Source organism: Sus scrofa, chromosome 17 (assembly GCF_054392235.1).
Source record: "Sus scrofa isolate SSC_HxYL_T2T_F1_AM1 chromosome 17, Sscrofa_HxYL_maternal_Yorkshire_Landrace_v2.0, whole genome shotgun sequence".
Lineage (NCBI taxonomy): Eukaryota > Metazoa > Chordata > Mammalia > Artiodactyla > Suidae > Sus > Sus scrofa.
The window spans coordinates 69622169-69638690 of record NC_139399.1 but is presented as its reverse complement, the minus strand read 5'-3'; the positions used below and the strand labels follow the sequence as shown (position 1 = coordinate 69638690).

General features: G+C 63.9%; 1 long non-coding RNA gene and 1 other non-coding gene across 6 annotated transcripts; one reads left to right on the top strand and one right to left on the bottom strand.

Annotated features, from left to right (window-relative positions):
* Positions 1-7393: 7393 nt before the first annotated feature.
* Positions 7394-7501, bottom strand: MIR1 (microRNA mir-1). Its single transcript, NR_035375.1, has one exon. It is a non-coding gene; the product is annotated as a microRNA mir-1 (primary transcript).
* Positions 7502-9933: 2432 nt separating this feature from the next.
* On the top strand, positions 9934-15896 carry LOC110257484 (uncharacterized). 5 transcript variants are annotated; one of them, XR_002340120.2, is made up of 3 exons: positions 9934-10054; positions 12705-12760; positions 15048-15896. It is a non-coding gene; the product is annotated as an uncharacterized LOC110257484 (long non-coding RNA). The 5 variants fall into 5 exon arrangements; XR_014832682.1 differs by having other exon boundaries at positions 14679-15896; XR_014832683.1 differs by lacking the exon at positions 9934-10054 and adding an exon at positions 10761-10944 and having other exon boundaries at positions 14679-15896.
* Positions 15897-16522: the final 626 nt, after the last annotated feature.

Below are 16522 nucleotides of genomic sequence, written 5' to 3'. Positions count from 1 at the left end.
GGAGCCACCCCCGCTTTCGAGCACTCTGGTGACTCGAAAGGGGGGCAGCCACTGCCCAGCGCGTTGGTGACTTGCAACCCTGAGCAGATTCTGCACCCACGGCGACCCATACCCACTGCTCACCCCCTCCCCCATCTCCCCCAGAAAGCAGGCTTGCCCAGGGCAGGGCCTGGCAGAGACAGCCGAGTCCTGGTGACTTGGCCGTGAGCTCCGGCGGCAGCCCTGCCCCTCTGCTTCGCCCTGTACAGGGTGTGAAAGAGCGAGGCTGCGGCGAACACAGTTTCTGCATTTTATGAACCAAACAATTAAATAGGTTTTAAAACATCTGCTGGTGGGATCATCCCACACCAGGACGTACACTCAGCATTTTTAAGCAGCCACGGATACGAGAGGCGGGTAATCGCTGCCGAAAGCACCAGCGGCCCCGTTCCAATCGATAGAGAATTAGACGCTATGAAAAGGCAATATGGGTCCAATTAGTTACATTGGAGCAAACAGTGACGCGGACCAAATGCTGGAGCAAGGACCGTGTGTTCCCCGAGACTCGCCGCCCGCAGGAGGCTCTGGGCCGCGCCTTCCCCCGCGGGGTGGTGACACGCCAACACGGGGGCCAGAGGGCGGTGGTGCTGCTGACGATGCCCCTGAGCAGGGGCCGCCACCTCATCCAGGAAGCCCTCCTGCATTTCCTAAGGCCTCAGACCCAGAAGGCAGACTCCATGTGCAAGTGCCAAACTCGGCACGACCTCACCAGTAAACGTCACCCCCTGCCACCCCTGCACCCCGGGCTGTCCCCAGACGGACCTTCGGCAGAGCAGAGGGTGACCTTGGGCCCTGGAGGCGTACACACCGTGCTGGGAGCACTCGGGGGGCCTCCTTGGCTGCCCCGAGCCCCAGCTTCCCTGCAGGGGACTGCCAACCCCGTGCAAACCCAGTCACCATCCCTCCGTGCCCTGTCACCACTGTCACAGCTCAGCGGGGAACCCCTGGCCACTTGCCCTCGAGGGTGGCCAGGCAGCCTCTCACCCATGCTGCCCCACAGCCCTCACTCAGGACCTCAGAGAACAGCGTCCACCTCGAGCAGAAACCCCCCAGGACGGCCCCCAGGGCATGGTGTCACTGGCCCCAGGACAGCGGGCACCGTGGCCAGTGGCCTTAGCGATGTGGCCCCAACGTCTGCTCAAAGATAAGCAACAGCCCAGGCCCACCTGCAGCCCCAGATGCTGTGCTCAGAGGCCACAGGGCGGGGACCAAGCTGCGCCTCCACCGGGTCATCACAGAGATGGGGGGAGACTCAGCCCCCCTTCCCCCCACTCCCACACCTGGGGGCAGCCCTCCCTGCCAGGTTCCCTCCCCTCCTGACCCAGGAGGGGTACCTGGATCCGTGTGGGGTTTTTTTACTAGGGATTTTTTACATTTTCAACATTAAAAATCTAATATTTCTTTGGCGGCAACATTACCTATCAACACTCAGATTCACCAATAAATTAATTTTTAATTCCGGATTTTGGTTAATTATTAAAATCAATAGCAAAGAATTACGGTTAGTCTTGGAGGTGTGAGCGGCCTGGCCGGGGCTGCGCAGAAGGAGCCCTTCCAGGGGTCCTGCTCAGGCTGCGAGGCCCGCACAGGAGTGTCCTGGGGGAGACCCACCCCCCAAAAAACAGCTCTGTTTCTCATTATCGCCAGCGCTGACCCAGCCAGACGCCGAACGAAACGCACTCAGCCCAGCTCCATAACTTTTCTGTCTATTCAAAAAAATGTATTATTTCTCAACACTGATAAAAGTTTAATACAGAGTTGCCCGGGTTTTTAATAAACTTGTCAACAAAAGAGCAGAGCAAATTGATGGGCCCCTTCCAGAGATAAATTTCGCCTCAAATAGACCCAAAGAGCAGGGGACAGGGCAACGGGGAGGCGGGGGCCAGGGGACACGTGATTGTTTTGCTGTTCTTTGCAAAAATGGCAAGATAGATTTTTGTGTCTTATCATCTCAAAGATGGGGCGGGGGGTAAAGCTGGTATAATTTGAAGAAAGAGCTTCGTGGCTGAGGACCAGCTGGGCGAGCCCTGAGGTCGGGGGCAGGGGATGGGGGGCAGCTTCAGAGCGAATTAACGCGATGTGTCCAGACAGGAGAGGAAAGCCTCTTGTCCCCTCCTGGGAGCCCCACTGCATCGCACCTCTGCAGAGATGGATCTGGCACCGAGGGTTCAGGGCCCAGGGATTGCCATGCCACTGTCCCCGATAAACTAGTGGGAGGTCCGGAGCGGCCACCCGCCAGCCGGGGATGCCGCGGAAGGCCCGAGCCCCACGTGCAAAGAGCCCGCACGTATCTGCCCCCAAACCCTGCCCACGTTCTCTGCACCTCCCAGCTCGGGGAGGCCTCCAGGATGGGAAGAGCAGTCCAGGCCACAGGACTGGCATCTATGCTCGAGGGGGACTCAGCAGGCCCTATTTTCCCTCACTCAAGGCCATCTGCTCCACTGGCCTTGAGGTGGGTTGGTTTGAAATTCCACTGTTAGAGATTCACTTCCTGGGCTAAGGATGGTGGGAAAGCAAAATCCCCTGGGAAGGGGACTGACGGGCCGTGAGGCCTCCGGGGCGTGTCGCCACGTCCAGCACAGGCGGGAATGGCCAGGGACAGATGAGGAGGGACCACAGGAGCAGGGACTCAGGAGACCCCAGCACCAGCCTCCACCTGGAGGAATGAGCTCATGCACCTGGGACCAGGCAGATGGCCCTGCCCGCACCCCCACAAAGCCCCAGCCCAGACTGGGGTCCTGGCCCTGCTGAGCCCTTTGGTGGGCAAAGGCCCCACCAGGCCCTGGTGGATTTGATGCCCACAAAGGGGGCAACAGAACACGGCAGGGGCAGTGCGCAGAGCCTCACCGCCTGTCCTGTCATCGTCACTACAGCTGTGACCTCGGGCACTTGGGGTGGGCGGGCGCGAGGGGCTGCCCTGGGCCTCCCACGCCCAGAGTCACCGGAGTTCAGCCTCTCCAACAGGACAGCTGAGAATGTGGCTATTTATACCGGCCGCAGCGGCCGGGCGGCTGGAGGGACACGCAGTCCAGTCGCCATATGTGGGCATGACCAACGGTGCGCAGGCCTGCCAGGGGGACGGCGCCCAGGACGGCGTGTCTGTCCTGGGTGTCCTTCAACCTCCTGAGTCCCCCCTGGGCACCCGTGACAGGTTCTGGGGACAGCTGCCCCGTCCCCTCCCTGCTGTTAAAAATACTCTGGGCGACTGTCCGATCCGTCTCACACTGTTCTTCACACACTGGCGCACGCGCGTGCGCGCACACACACACACCCGCCTCTGGCCCCAGCTGTCCTCACTGGCTCCCTCCCCGAGCTATTGGTTTGACCCCTAGGGGACCCCAGACTCAACCAGCTGGTCCTTTGGGCGGCGCCCCGGATGGAGAAAAGCCTTCCTGCCCAGCACCTGTGTAGCAGGTGGCCTTTGTTCTCCACCCGGGCTGGACACTGGCGCCTGGAAGGCGCCTCTCTGCCCAGCATCCCTGCCCTCACTATCACATGCAACCAGTCAGACCACCTCCTTAGCCCGGGAAGCAGCAGGGCCTGAGACTGAGGGGCCCCTGGAGACCCCGGTGGCTGGTCCAGGGAGCTGACACCTTTGCAAGGTCGGCCGCCCCCAGTCACTCCCCCCAAGGGGCAGCCGCGGGGCTGTCGGGGTGGCCCTCTTGTCCCTGCCCTTGAGAGGCGCGCCCTGCATGCCGCTGCAGCTGCGTCTCTGCACTGCAGCAGCCCGCACTGCTCCGCCCCCAGCCTCTCCCTGCTGGCGCCCCAGGGCCTTCCCAGGGTCAGTGCTGGCTGAGCGCTAAAGGCAGGCCCCACTGGGCAGCCAGGAACACGACCCAGGGCAGCCCACACTTTGCCTGGCCGGGTCCTGGGCCTTTTGCAGGGCCAGCTGAGAGGCACAGAGCGGGATCCAGGCTGGAGCAACCAGCGCAAGCCTCTGCTGGTGGGCAGAGGGCAGGACAGCAGCCAAGGCTGGAGTCCCTAAGAAAGCCTCCGGGGCTCCAGGCCCGGCCACCCCAGGGAGCGGAGCACGTCAAAGGCAGGGAGCAGAGCTGCAGCGAGGCTGGAGGCCCCCTGCAATCGGACGTGCAGGCAGCCCAGCGAGGCTGAGTCAGCACAAAGTGCGGGACTGTGGTTACCCTTTACCGAAGGTGGCTGCATTCCTGCAACGGGCTGGCCCCGCCTCTGGCCCCGCCCACTGGCTCACTGGCACCGCCCACTCCCCCCACCTCGCGCCTGGCCAACGCTTCAGGCCCCCTCCCCCCGCCTGGCTCTGGCCCTAAAATTCCTCCCGTTCCCTCATTTTTCATTTAGGGCATTTTGGGGGGAAATTTGCAATTCAAGCAGTGTTCCCTTTGATTGACTGGGGCTGCAGCAGCTAGAGCATCCGTCCTGCAGGTCAGTCGAATCATCTCACCGGCAGTTCGTTCTTCGGTGCATTTTTCACGTGGGGCGGACAGTTTTAAAAGAGCTTGCTAACGCCTCCGCCCCACGCAGCCGCTCTCACCAGAGCACACCCCCTGCCCCGTTTTGAAAGCCTCCTGAACCTGACAAACCATCACCCCAGCACCACAGGGCCCCTCTTTGGAAGCCGGGTCGCGATGTCTGTGGACCCCTGGTGCCAGGACAGAGAGAGACGCCTTGCCCACTGCACATAACACACACCAGCACGTCCACGCAGCACGACGGGGCTGCCCCCCCTCCGGACTCTCACCCGACTCCCAGCTGATCTCCTCCAGTGTGGAGGTTTCATTTGGAGCATGGCTGGAGTTTGTGAGCCATAGATAGAAAATGCTAACTAATCTGGCCCTGGCTTGATCAGCTCCACAATTCTCGGACCCACCTGCTTCCACCCGGGGGAACCGGGGCCTGACGAATTCCTGGGCTGTTTCCAGGAAACCCAGGAGCCTCCCTGAACCCAGGAACCTCCCCGAACCCAGGTCCCCAGGCTGGCGAGCAAGCCCCTGAGCGAGAGGCTGTCCCACTTTCACCCCGCCTGGCACCCCCAGGCTCCTTTCCCTCTGCTGGGGGCCCAGCGCCCCCGTGGCAGCGTGTCTGGGGTGCTGTAGTGTCCAGCAAAAAGCCCCTCTTGGCAGAGCACAGACGCCCGTCCAGGCTGCACCCCCCCCCCCCACTGAAAGGCCCAAAGATCCCACTGAGAAAAACACCATCCTTTTTTGGAGGGGGGGTTCCCTCCTCAGCTCCTGCCCTGGAAAACCAAGAGTTGGAGCTTTGAGAACAGAAAGTCCCAACCTGGCCAGCGTCGCTGGAAGACAGCAAGACCCCTGGGCGGGGGCACACGCCAGAGAAGGGCTCTGGCTTCCACAGGCAGCTTCCAAGTGGTCCCCTTTTTAACTTGGCTGAGGTCACTCAAGCTAAGAGGCCGCCGCGCTCTCCCTGCAAACTCTCTAGTTCTTCTGCTCAGTCAAACCTAATTCCAAAGCACCAGTGCTTTTGCCTAAACACCACATCCTGCAATCAAGGCTTAATGCGCAGCGGACGGAGCGAGGGGAAGGGAGCTGTGTCTGCGGCCGGCCGCGCCCGGCTGCTTTCCTCCCTGCGGCCGGAGCTGGAATCATCAGGGCAGAAACGACCTTCCCGGCCATGCTGGGCACTGACCCCTCTGGGCCCAGTGGCCGGAGGAAAGTGGTGCCCAAGGACAGTCTTGCTTCCCTGTTGTGGGTGCCAGAGGGACCAGAGGTGGGGAGACTCGAAAACCGGGAGGGACCCCAGATCCCCAAGCCCTCCTGGCCCCCAGGAGCTGGGGGCTGCGTGAGAGCTGGGAACTGCCCACGTCTCCTGGTCTGCGGGCCACTTGGAGTCAGGGAACCTGGCTGCCCCCAGGCCTTTCTAGTATTTGGAGGAGGAGGCCTGCCCACCCCCCTGTCCCAACCCCCACCCAAGGGCCAAATTTCTGCCAAAGGTCAGGGTGCAGGAGGGGCCGGGGCATCTGCCGCGGGCCGGGCAGCAATGCCAGGGATGGCAGGAGAGGCAGAGAAGACACCCACTCTGGAAAAACAGCCCTGAGGGCCATGGAGGCCGTGTCCGGGTCAGGGAGCTGCCTCCCTGGCTGCAGATGCCTGTACTCCGGAGCCAGAAACTGGGGGGACAGCACCCTGCCACAGCAGCCCAGCCCCGTCGGCGGTCCCAGAGCCCTCTGCCCTTTGCTGGCGGGAGACGGCCCCACACTGCGGAGCCGGACTTCAAAGACCAGAGACAGCATCGGCCCCCGTCACCCGGGCGGTCACGGTCCAGCCGAGGGACCCACTGGCCATCAGCCCAGCAGCATCCTGACTGGGACTGGCTGGTGGCAGGGCAGGAGGGATGGGACCTTGTCTGCACCACGCTGGCCTGACGTCCTTTACAGAACAAAGTGCTTTCAGCTGAAGTCGCTGAAGGCAGGAGAGCTGTGCGGGGCTTGGGGTGGGGGTGTGGGAGGCTGGGGGCCACACAGACCCTAGGAAGGGCTTGGGCCACCCAGCTCTGGCCCTTTGGTTTCTTTTTTTTTTCTTCGTTTTTTTTAACGGCTGCATCTGCAGCATATGGAGGTTCCCGGGCTAGGGGTCAAATTGGAGCTGCAGCCGCCGGCCTGCACCACAGCCACAGCCACGCCAGATCCAAGCCTCATCTGCAAACCTACACCAAAGCTTGAGGCAACGCTGGATCCTTAGCCCACTGAGAGAGGCCCGGGATCGAACCCACATCTTCATGGTTACTAGTCAGGTTCTTAACCCACTGAGCCACAGGGGGAACTCCCCCATTGGCTTCTTAAGCACCACGGGCACCTGAGGTGTCCTCCAGATGCTGGGCCGGGGTATTTCAGAGGAGGGAGCAGGGACCCCACAGGAGGCTGAGCCACCGCTCTCCTGCCTCTGCCCCTGCCACAGCCTGAGAGCAAAGACTGAGTGCCTGTCCCTCCAAGCGCCCCTCCCACGTGGCCGCACACGTCCCCTCCCTCCCTCCCTCCCTCGCACTGGCCCGTCCTTTGGGCCACAGACTGCTTTGCCTCTGAGCATTCTCTGCCAGCAAACGTCCCTTTCGCGGGTGGCAACAAGTGACAGCCCAGAACCACACGGCCCTGTCCCCCTGCTGAGGCCCCGCACCCCAGCCCCTGCACGCCCCCCAGCGGACCCCATGCCTGCCACAGGCTGCCTTCCCTCTGCCGCAGTCAGCACGTTGAATATTTAATGTCTGATGAGGCTTCCACCTGCTGACACAGGCAAAGTGACAGAACAATACCGGCAGAGGACAAGCCGTCCACTGACGCCCAGGCAGCCTGCCACCCAGGCCTGCCCGCCACCGCTGCCTGTCTGTCTGTCCCCCGGGCGGCCCCGCGGGCCCGCTGCCCCTTCTTCCGGTGAGAGTTCCCAGCCTGAAATACATACTTCTTTACATTCCATAGCTTAGCAGGTCCATATGGGCACATAAAGAAGTATGTCCCCCAAGCAGGTACGTCAACCGGCCCAGTCGTGGCTCGGGGAGGGGCCCCAAGAAGCCTGCACAGAGGCCCGGCTTTTCCACGGATCCACCCGGGAGCCCTCCTTGTGCTCAGAGCGTGCCCCCCACCCCCGCAGCTCTGACCGTCGCCTGGGGTCCACGGCCCCCTGTCCCTCTGACCTCGGAGCCCCCCACCACACAGCAGGCAGCGCACTCCAGAAAGTCCCAGGAACCCCTCCGACCCCCCCACGCTGGGTTAGTTTTGCATCAGTGACACGAGAAAGGACCCAGGCGGCCACCTCCTTCCTCGCCCCCAGAGGGACGTGCCATTGCCTGCCAGGGACAGGGCCCGAGGCTCCGCCAGAACGCGCCCTCTACACCTGGGTGCCCCCCACCCCGTGCTGGCCAAGTGCACAGGGGGTGTCAGGGAAGAGACGGCAGCCAGTGCGGACCCCGCCAGGGAGCAGGTGGCCAGACCAGCAGGGAGCCCGGCTCCCCTCTCCGTAGGCGCAGACGACCCAGAGGCAGACAGGCCTTACCTGGACAGCGGGGCGCCTTCCAGGGCCGGTCCCAGGCGATGATCCGGCCTCCCAAGAGCCAGCACCCCCCAGGGCCGGGCTCGCGTCCCGTCTTGGAAGATGTGTGTGAGAAGGGCAGTGGCAGGTGGACCCTCCGTCCCCGGAGGGTGGTTGGGAGCTGCTGGGAGGTGGCCCAGGCTGTGGCCAGCTCCCTCGGCGCCTCGGCCTGGCCACAGAGCAGACACCCAGCCCGGTGATGGACTGATGCCGGCTCGGCTTCCCCCTTCTGGCCGCCTCCTCCTCCCTCCCCCAACCCATCACTTCGCCCTTCTCCCCCCACCCTCCACTCCTGGCGCATCACCACCTGAAGCGACGCTTGCGCCAGCAGCGGCTCCCAGGGGCACCCAGGGCGCTGGTCCTCACCTGGCTCTTTGTGGCGTGCACCCAACCTCCGCCGAGCCTGATCAATACCAATTTACAGCCAAACGCAGGGGCCGCCTTCCTGTTAATGAATTTCCCCGGTGCTCACCGCTTCTAATGAACCCGTTAAACAGGGTTTAAGTAAACTTAGCAAGCCGCACACTAAGCACTTTGGAACAGTTTGTTGTATCGATATTTTTCCCACTGTTTCAGAATTTCTCTGCGATGGAGACATTAAGGCCCCCCTTGCCCATCACCGGCCACAGCCACCCCAAAGCCAGGAGTTTGAGAACCAGGGAGTCTGAGAACACTCACGGCCCTTGGGGCCAGGACCCCAGGCAGTGGAGCCACTCCAGCCTGAGCTGTGGCTGGGAGGGGACAGGAACCCACGGGGTGTCAGGAGCAGCGTGGGACAGAGGCCTGGCCATGGCCCAGGTGAGGCCCATAGGGGAGGAGGAGGGCCTGGAAGGGGGTGGCCCTGGGAGCTGGACACTCGCTGGGGGTGGGGGCCCAGGCCAGGTGCCGACACAGGGGGTCTGCCCACGGGGCCCGGGTCCTATGTGGCAGGGTGCTGACCCTGGCCTGAGCACAAGGCCCTGGGCCCGAGCAGACTTTGGACCCTCCCTCCGTTGCGACGAGGCCTGGAGTGACCCTGCCTGTCCCCCCTCCTGGGGCAGCCCAGCCAACCCTGCGTGGATGTGCCCAGAGGGGGCGTCCTTTGCCAGTCGGGGCAGGGCGGTGACTGCAGAGCCTGCCCTGTGCAGAAGCATCTGAGCAATTTCTCAAGCCCCTAGGCTTAGCAGCTGCACCAGGCACCTCAAGGCTGGAGTTTACACGAGGTGGGTGATGACACGCGGTAGGGGCTCCAAGGGGCACCCCCCCCCGAAAAGGAAAGAGCCACCAGGCAGAAAGATGCGCAGGAGCAATGTCCCATTTCTGTGCGGCTGCTGCCACTTGTCATTTTCGTGGAACCAAGGATAAAAAAGGGCAACTGAGACAGCTGCCCCGGCCCCCCACTTCTCTTCGCACCCCCCAGAGGGTGGAGGGCGTGCCCTCAAGGGAACCTGCATGCTAATTGGAGTCGGAAGCCTAAGTTTCCCGCTGCCTTCTGATAAATGAGGCTGGGGGGCGTGGCCAAGGCTCGGGCCTGAGGACCCCCCCTCCCCCGCCCCCACCCCCAGGCATTCCTCTGGGTGGTGTCCAGGGGAAATCTGGCTGTCCCGAAGGGCAGGAGAGTCACCCCAGGTCCAGCCAGAGCCCCCACGAGCATATCCATCCACTCAAAAAACGAACCGCAGCCACTTCTCCAAAAGTTTCCTATCTTGATAAAAAGGAGCATCCAGCCACCACCAAGGAGACCCTACTGGGGGCAGTGAGCCAGTGCCGGGCCCTGCGCCAAGTCCAGGGCTCTTTGCCTGTGGTGGTGGCGCTCAGAGACCACCCAGCTGCTCCCCCAGGAGCCCCCAGTCTCCGCCCACTTGCGCCCCTGCTGTGCACGCCCAGCACCAGGACCCTCCCTACCCTGACCTGGGCTGTGAGAGCAGCAAAAGTCCAGAGTCCCCACCTGGGCAGCCTCGCCGCGGCCCCTGCTCCGGGACCCTGTCCCCAGCGCCTCCACGGTTAATGCCGCAAGTTCCAAGGTAAGTTTCACCACATTCCCATCGGCGCTGCGCTTTGTTGCAGCTTAAGCACGCCCTCTCCCCAGCCCTCGCGGCCCCACCCCCGCCCCTGGACCCCTGTGCACCGGGGCGTCTGGAGGCGCCGCTTCTCTGCAAAATGCCCGCATGTCAAAGTTCGCGCATCCCAGTTGGACGCGCCCTCCCGGCCCTGCTGGCTGCTGGCTCTGCAGTTTTCCAAATGCGGACGATGCCACGAGCCAAGAGAAAACTCCAAAGCACCCCCGGCTGGAGCCACGCGGCGCCGGCACCACGGCTCCCACCGCGCCGCGGGCACACCCCCACCGCGACAGCCAGCAAGTTTGCGGGGGTTGCCCGGGCGGGCTGAGCGGGACTCACCGCGGAGCCCCTCCAGCCGAGCTGGTGACAGCGGCCGCGGGCGCAGGGTCGCGGCTCCCGGATACGATGCGCCCCGTGCGGCTCCCAGGGAGATGCTGCAGCCGCGGCAGCGCGATCCACCTTCTCCCCGAGCCAATCGCGAATGCAGGGGTGGGGGAGGCCGGAGCTCCCGATGCGTCCGCACTTGGGGGGCGGGGGGGAGGGGAAGCAGGAAGAAAGGAGACACCAGGCACCCCCGCTCCGCACCCTTGCCCTTCCCCCAGCCCTCCTGCAGCAGCAAAGACTTAGCAGGGAGGGGATCTTGGAGAGGAGGGAGAGAGGAGGAGAGAGAGAGAGAGAGGGAGAGAGAGAGAGAGAGGGAGAGAGAGAGGGAGAGGGAGGGAGAGGGAGGCCCGGGTGGCAGGCTCTACAGAGTTCAGAAGAGCGACCTTTCAGCCCGCACACCTTGAGCCCGGCCTGCCGGGCTGTGTCTGCAGGTCGCTCCTGCGCCCCGGCCGGGGTCGCCCAAGGCGGAGGTCAGGTGAACAAAAGGGACGCTCCCGCCGGGTGCAGGCTCACACAGGCCACCGGCCGGCCGCCCGCGAGCCCCGCACCGGCGGGGGGAGGGGGAGGGGAGGGGGAGGGGAGGGCCGACCCGAGGGGCCGGAGCGGGCGCGGCCCCTCGGATCGGGAGCCTCACCTTTGCTGTCCTTATATACGCGGCCAAGCATCCCAAACACGCGCCCGGCCAAGTGGCCCCCTCGGGCTGTGCTCCTTGACCATATTTAGTCAAGCAGGGGAAAAAATAGCCTGTCAGCTGGGCCGCGGCTGGCCGGCCACCGGGAACAGGGTGGGAGCGCCAGCGCCATTGACGGCCGGTCCTGGGCCCGGGCGGCTGTCCCTGGCCGCTGCCCCTCCCAGCCCCTCCCCACGGGCCTCCCACCGGCTGTTCCTGCCCCGCCGGCCCCCGGCTATTTTTAGCCCAGCCCAGTACAGAGGCGCCTGGCGGCAGCGGGCAACAACCTCTTGGGCCACACAGCCCGCTGGCGGGGGTGCCCCGGGGAGACCCGGGTGGCTCCCAGAACACAGGCAGGAAGCAGGCCTGCCGCCTCCTCCCCATCCTCAGCCTCCAGCGGGCTCAGCCTTGCCCCTTTTCCCAGAATCAGGGCCCCAATCGGGTGGTGAGGGAGCCACCGCGCTTCCAGAAGCTCCCAAGCCAGCCCCGAAATGACGACAGGTCACCTTGGACAGCGGGCCCCGCGGTGTGCTTGCCACACTCCAGCCAGTCCTGCGCCAGGGCGAGCCTGAGAGGGGCGCCCTGTCCTGGGCTCCTACCTGCGAGACGTAGCTGCGTGTGCCAGGCGCAGCCTGCGAGACCAACCTTGCAGGGCTGGGACACAGAGGGGACTGTCCCCCACCACATGCAAGCTGGGCAGGTCTCCTGGCCTCTCTGGGGTCCCCCGGGACCAGGACAAGGGACTGCAGCAACCTGGGGCGACTGCTTTCCCAAAGGCCAGGTGCAGGGTTCATGCGGGGCGGGGAGGGACAGTCAGCAGCCCTGCTCCCAACCAGCCCGCAGGCCCTGCTGCCCCGCAAAGCCACCTCACAGCCTCCTTCTTCCTGCCCCCAGCAGGCCCGGCCCCTCCAGGGACACTCAGAGCAGGCTCCCCTCTGCCATCACCCCAAAAGAGCCAGGCCAGGCCCCAGGGCCCAGGGGCCTGGCCTTGGGACCCGGGTGTGGTGGGGACATTCTTTGTGGATGACCCTGGGGTCCAGCCACGCCCCTGCAGGGTAGCCCAGAGCAGGTCAGGGATGGCCTGGGGTGGGAGTGGGGGGCACCGTGAGGGGAGGGTGCTGTGGGACAAGCACAGTGCCAGGAGAGGAGTGGGGGGCCAGGGGAGGCCCTACGGGCAGGCCCTGCTCCCAGGCCCACAGGCCCAGCTGAGGGAGGTGGGAGCCCAGGGAGATTTCAAGCTGCAGGTGCATGCCAGCCGCCCTGCAGCCCACAGTGGGAGAGGCCCTGCACACGCCTCCCAATCCCTGCTCCCCCAGCCCGCCCACCTCCTCCCAGGGCAGCAGGGACCCAGGTGGGACTGCCTGTCCCTGAGGCTGCCCTGTGGTGATGCTCCAGGTGGTGGGGGAGGGGTGAGGAGCAGCCGGGCTCACAGACCAGGTGGGCACAGAACTCTCCTCCCTGGGCAAGGGCTGCTGTGGCGGCCGGTCCCCAGGTCCCCAAGGCCCTGAGGACAAAGCCAGAGGACAGAGCACTCTGTTCATTTACCCGCACCACCTGCAGGTGTTCTAGAAGCTTCTCTGTGGATTGGCTCTTGGTCTTCAAAGCAGCCCTAAGAGGTAGGTAGCCTCTAATCCCCTCCTTACCGGGGAGGAGCGGGGCTCAGACAGGGAGCTGACTTGCCCAAGGTCACACAGCCTGGGGAGAGCTGGACGGCTGCCTGGGCCCTGCTGCCCTCCAGAGCCCTCTCCCTGGGGCGGGGGAGACAGACCCAGGGTCACCTGCCGTGACCGCCTCACTGGGAGGCGTGGAAGGCGGCCACGGCCCTCCTCAGGCCCTCCTCCTCAGTGTCCTCAGGAAGGTGGCAGGTGACACGGTGGCGTGTCCCATGCAAGGATGGATAAAGCAGCGGCCAGAGAGCCCGAAGGCCTGCCTGCCTCCCTCCCTCATTCACCAGCAGGGGCGTTTCCGTGGAACATTCCCCCAAGGCCGGTGCTCACCCCCGGGGCCACTCAGCTCTGCCTGTGGCTGCTGAGACCCCAGAGGGGGGCTGGTGTGGCTGCAGATGTGCATCTTCCATTTGCTGTAATTTAATTAATTTTAGGGGCAGGGACCCCGTGTGAGCGGTGGCTACTGTGTAGGGCAGTGGGAGAGCGGCTGGGGAAGGGAGCAGGATGTGGGGCTCCCAGTGGGGCACAGAGTGGGAGCAGCTTGGGGGACGGAGGCCCTTGTAGGTCTGAGGTCAGGGAGCAGAGGCGCTGCCTCGGGAGAGCACGTGGGCAGAGGGCACCAGGAGGGCAGAGGGCTTCAGGGAGGGTGGCCGGAGGGTGGCCAGAGCATGGCCTACCAGGCAGAGGTGTGGGAACGCTGCAGGGGGCAGGGAGCTGGGGGCTCCACCAGGAGCCCCCGTGAGGCGGGTCCAGCGGGGACAGGCCCACAGGCTCCAGCCAGCTGGTCCACGAGAGTTTGGTCACCAGATCTGCTGAGGTGGTTCCAGAGAAAGAGGGGGCTCCTGGTGAGCCGCCCTCAGGGTGCTTTTCCGGCAGAGGGGGAGGAGGCGGGGAGGAGAGGGTGGGCGGGGCCTTCACCTGGTGGGAGGGGCCTCTGCCCCCAGGGCTTGGAAAACGCCCCACCCTCCTCAGCAGGAGGAGCCTGAGTGGCCTTGGGGGTGGGGGTGGGGTCCCTGCTCAGAGCCTGCTGCAAAGCCCATGGGGGTCCCCAGATTGGCCTGGGGGAGCAGTTCCCAGAAATGAGCCCCCGGAATCGGGTAGCTGGAGGCAGGGCAGTTTCTGGGCCGCAGGACCTCTGCCCCTCACCCCTGAGCCGAGGGGGGGCGGCGGAGCGGCTGCGCTGGAGAGCAGTGATTTCCTGGAAGCTCGAGGACAGTAATGGGGCCTGAGCGCCCCCGGGAGCAGTGGCTTCTGCCTGAGAGCATTTCCTGAAGCTCTGTCCCTGGGGGCGGGGGCGGGGGCGGGGCAGGCAGCCCTCACACCTCCCACCCCCTCTGCCAGCCTGCGAAGGGGGGATGCAGAGCCCCCGGGCCCCACTGGGACCCTGGGGGGGTGCCCAGGGGGGAGACCCCCCCTAACCTCTGAGCCTCTGCTTCCTCATCTGAGGCAGGTGGTCCTGGGTGGTGAGGAGGCCGAGTGTGCCCACAGCCTCAGCCTGGGTGCCACTCACCAGAGAAGCTCCTGAATGGAGGGGTGGATGGATGACTCAGTGGAGGGGCTGATGGCACCCTCAACCCCTGGGCAGCACGTGTTGGGGCGGGGGGAGTGTGTGTTCAGCACAGGGGTGGGGAGAGGCTGGAAGGCAAGGCGGGGACGGTGCCCTGGGGGGGGGGGCGCACAGTCAGAGGGGAGGCCCCTTGCCCTGCCTGGGCACCTGCTCCGCAGGAGGCGTCCAGAGCCACGGGAGCATCCATCCCTGGTCAGCCCTGTCCCCTCTGATGAGGCCCTGCTGCCGCTTACTTTGCTCTTTAAGCAAAACAAAATAAACCTTACATTTTATTTGTTTTTTTTTTTTTCCCTTTTTCAGCCACACCCGAGGCACACGGACATTCCCAGGCCGGGGACTGAACCCACATCTCAACCGAGACAATGCTGGATCCTTAACCCACTGCACCACAGTGGGAGCTCTGACATTTTATTTATTTTTAAATTTTATTTTTTATCTTTTTAGGGTCACACCCGTGTCATATGGAGGTTCCCAGGCTAGGGGTCCAATCGGAACTGTGGCCACCGGCCTACACCACGGCTCACGGCAACGCCAGATCCTTAACCCACTGAACGAGGCCAGGGATTGAACCCTCGTCCCCGTGGCCACGAGTCGGGTTGTTTCCGCTGCTCCACGGCGAGAACGCCATACGTTTTCTTTCGAGGTTTCACTTGTGCTTTCCGACCACAGCCAGCACCCTCTCTGCTAAGATGAGCCCAGCGGACCCTCGAAATGGGCGCGGAACACCCGAACAGAGTCTGCATCCAGTGTGTCCGGAGTCCACGGAAGAGGCTCCCCGTCCTGGTCCCCAGGGAGGTGACCGCGGCGGGACGCTTCCTCGCACCCCCGGGACGGCTGTACAAACAAGAGCCCCAGGGGGAGAACAGTGTTGGTGAGGAGGAGGTGAAACCGGAAGCTCAGGTGCTGCTGGTAAGGGCACATCAGGGGGCGCAGCCACGGTGGAAGGTGCCCTGGCAGCTCCTGGGAACGTTCAGCCGTCACACCCGGCAAGTCACTCCTCGCTCGGGCCGCAGCTCAGACAAGGACCCGAGCCAGCCAGAGGGGGAAAGGGCGAGCCGGCTGCCGATGGGGACAGACTCGTCCCGAAGGGCTTCGTCCACACCTGCCACACCAGGGGCGAACCTAGGAGGCCTGGTGCTGAGTGATGACACGGACGTGGAAGGCCGCGTGCTGTGTGTCCCATGCCACCTGCTCCCGAGGCAGGCGGGGCCACACAGATGGAGCAGCGGTTGCCGGGGGTGGGGTGGGGTCGGGGGCTGACCACTGGATGGGAACCCTTTCGGGGAAGGAAAACCTTCTGGAACCAGAAGGGGGCTTGCTAAATGCTGCGGAAGCATTCACGTGAAAACAGTTGATTTTGGAGATCCCGTTGGCTCGGCAGGTTAAGGATCTGGCATTGTCTCTGCCGTGGCTCAGGTCGCTGCTGTGGCCCCGGTTTGATGCCAGACCTGGCAACTTCCGCATGCTGTGTGTCCAGCCAAAAAATAAAATAAAACAGCTAACTTTATGTTAGGTGAATTTCACCTCAAGTAAAAAACAACCAGAAAAGACGAAAACTACGGCTTCTCCCCACCGACCCCCACCGCCCAGACACAGGGCCACCCAGACCCAGGCACAGGTCCCCAGGCTGTGAGCTCCCACTCTCTTGGGGACCTGAGTGGTGGAGAGGGGACCCCAATTTCACCTCGCCCAGCACCCTGACTTCCAGCTCCACTGGGGCCGGGGGTGGGGGGGGTGGAGACGGCTGCTGAGGCTCTTGGCTAAGGATGGCCATTCGAGAACCAGAGTCCCAGATTTTGGGGGTCTGTAAAGAACATTCCACTGCTGCTGGAATATTCCCTGCGGGGTGGACAGAACCTTGCTGCCAAGGGGGCCTCATCCTGATCCCTAGAACCTGTGAATGCAGCGTCTCTCCCATCCGGATGGGGGACCACAAAGCTGGAGGCGCAGAGGAACCCCTAAAGCAACACCCCTGGGGGCTCAGCACTCAGCTGGTGGAGTCCATATCTGCGGACTTCTCAGAGTCTTTCTGTCTTTCTTTCTTTTTGGTCTTTTTAGGGCCACACCCACGGCATATGGAGGTTCCCAGGCTAGAGGTCTAATCAGAGCTGGAGCCACCGGCCTGCACCACAGCCACAGCAACT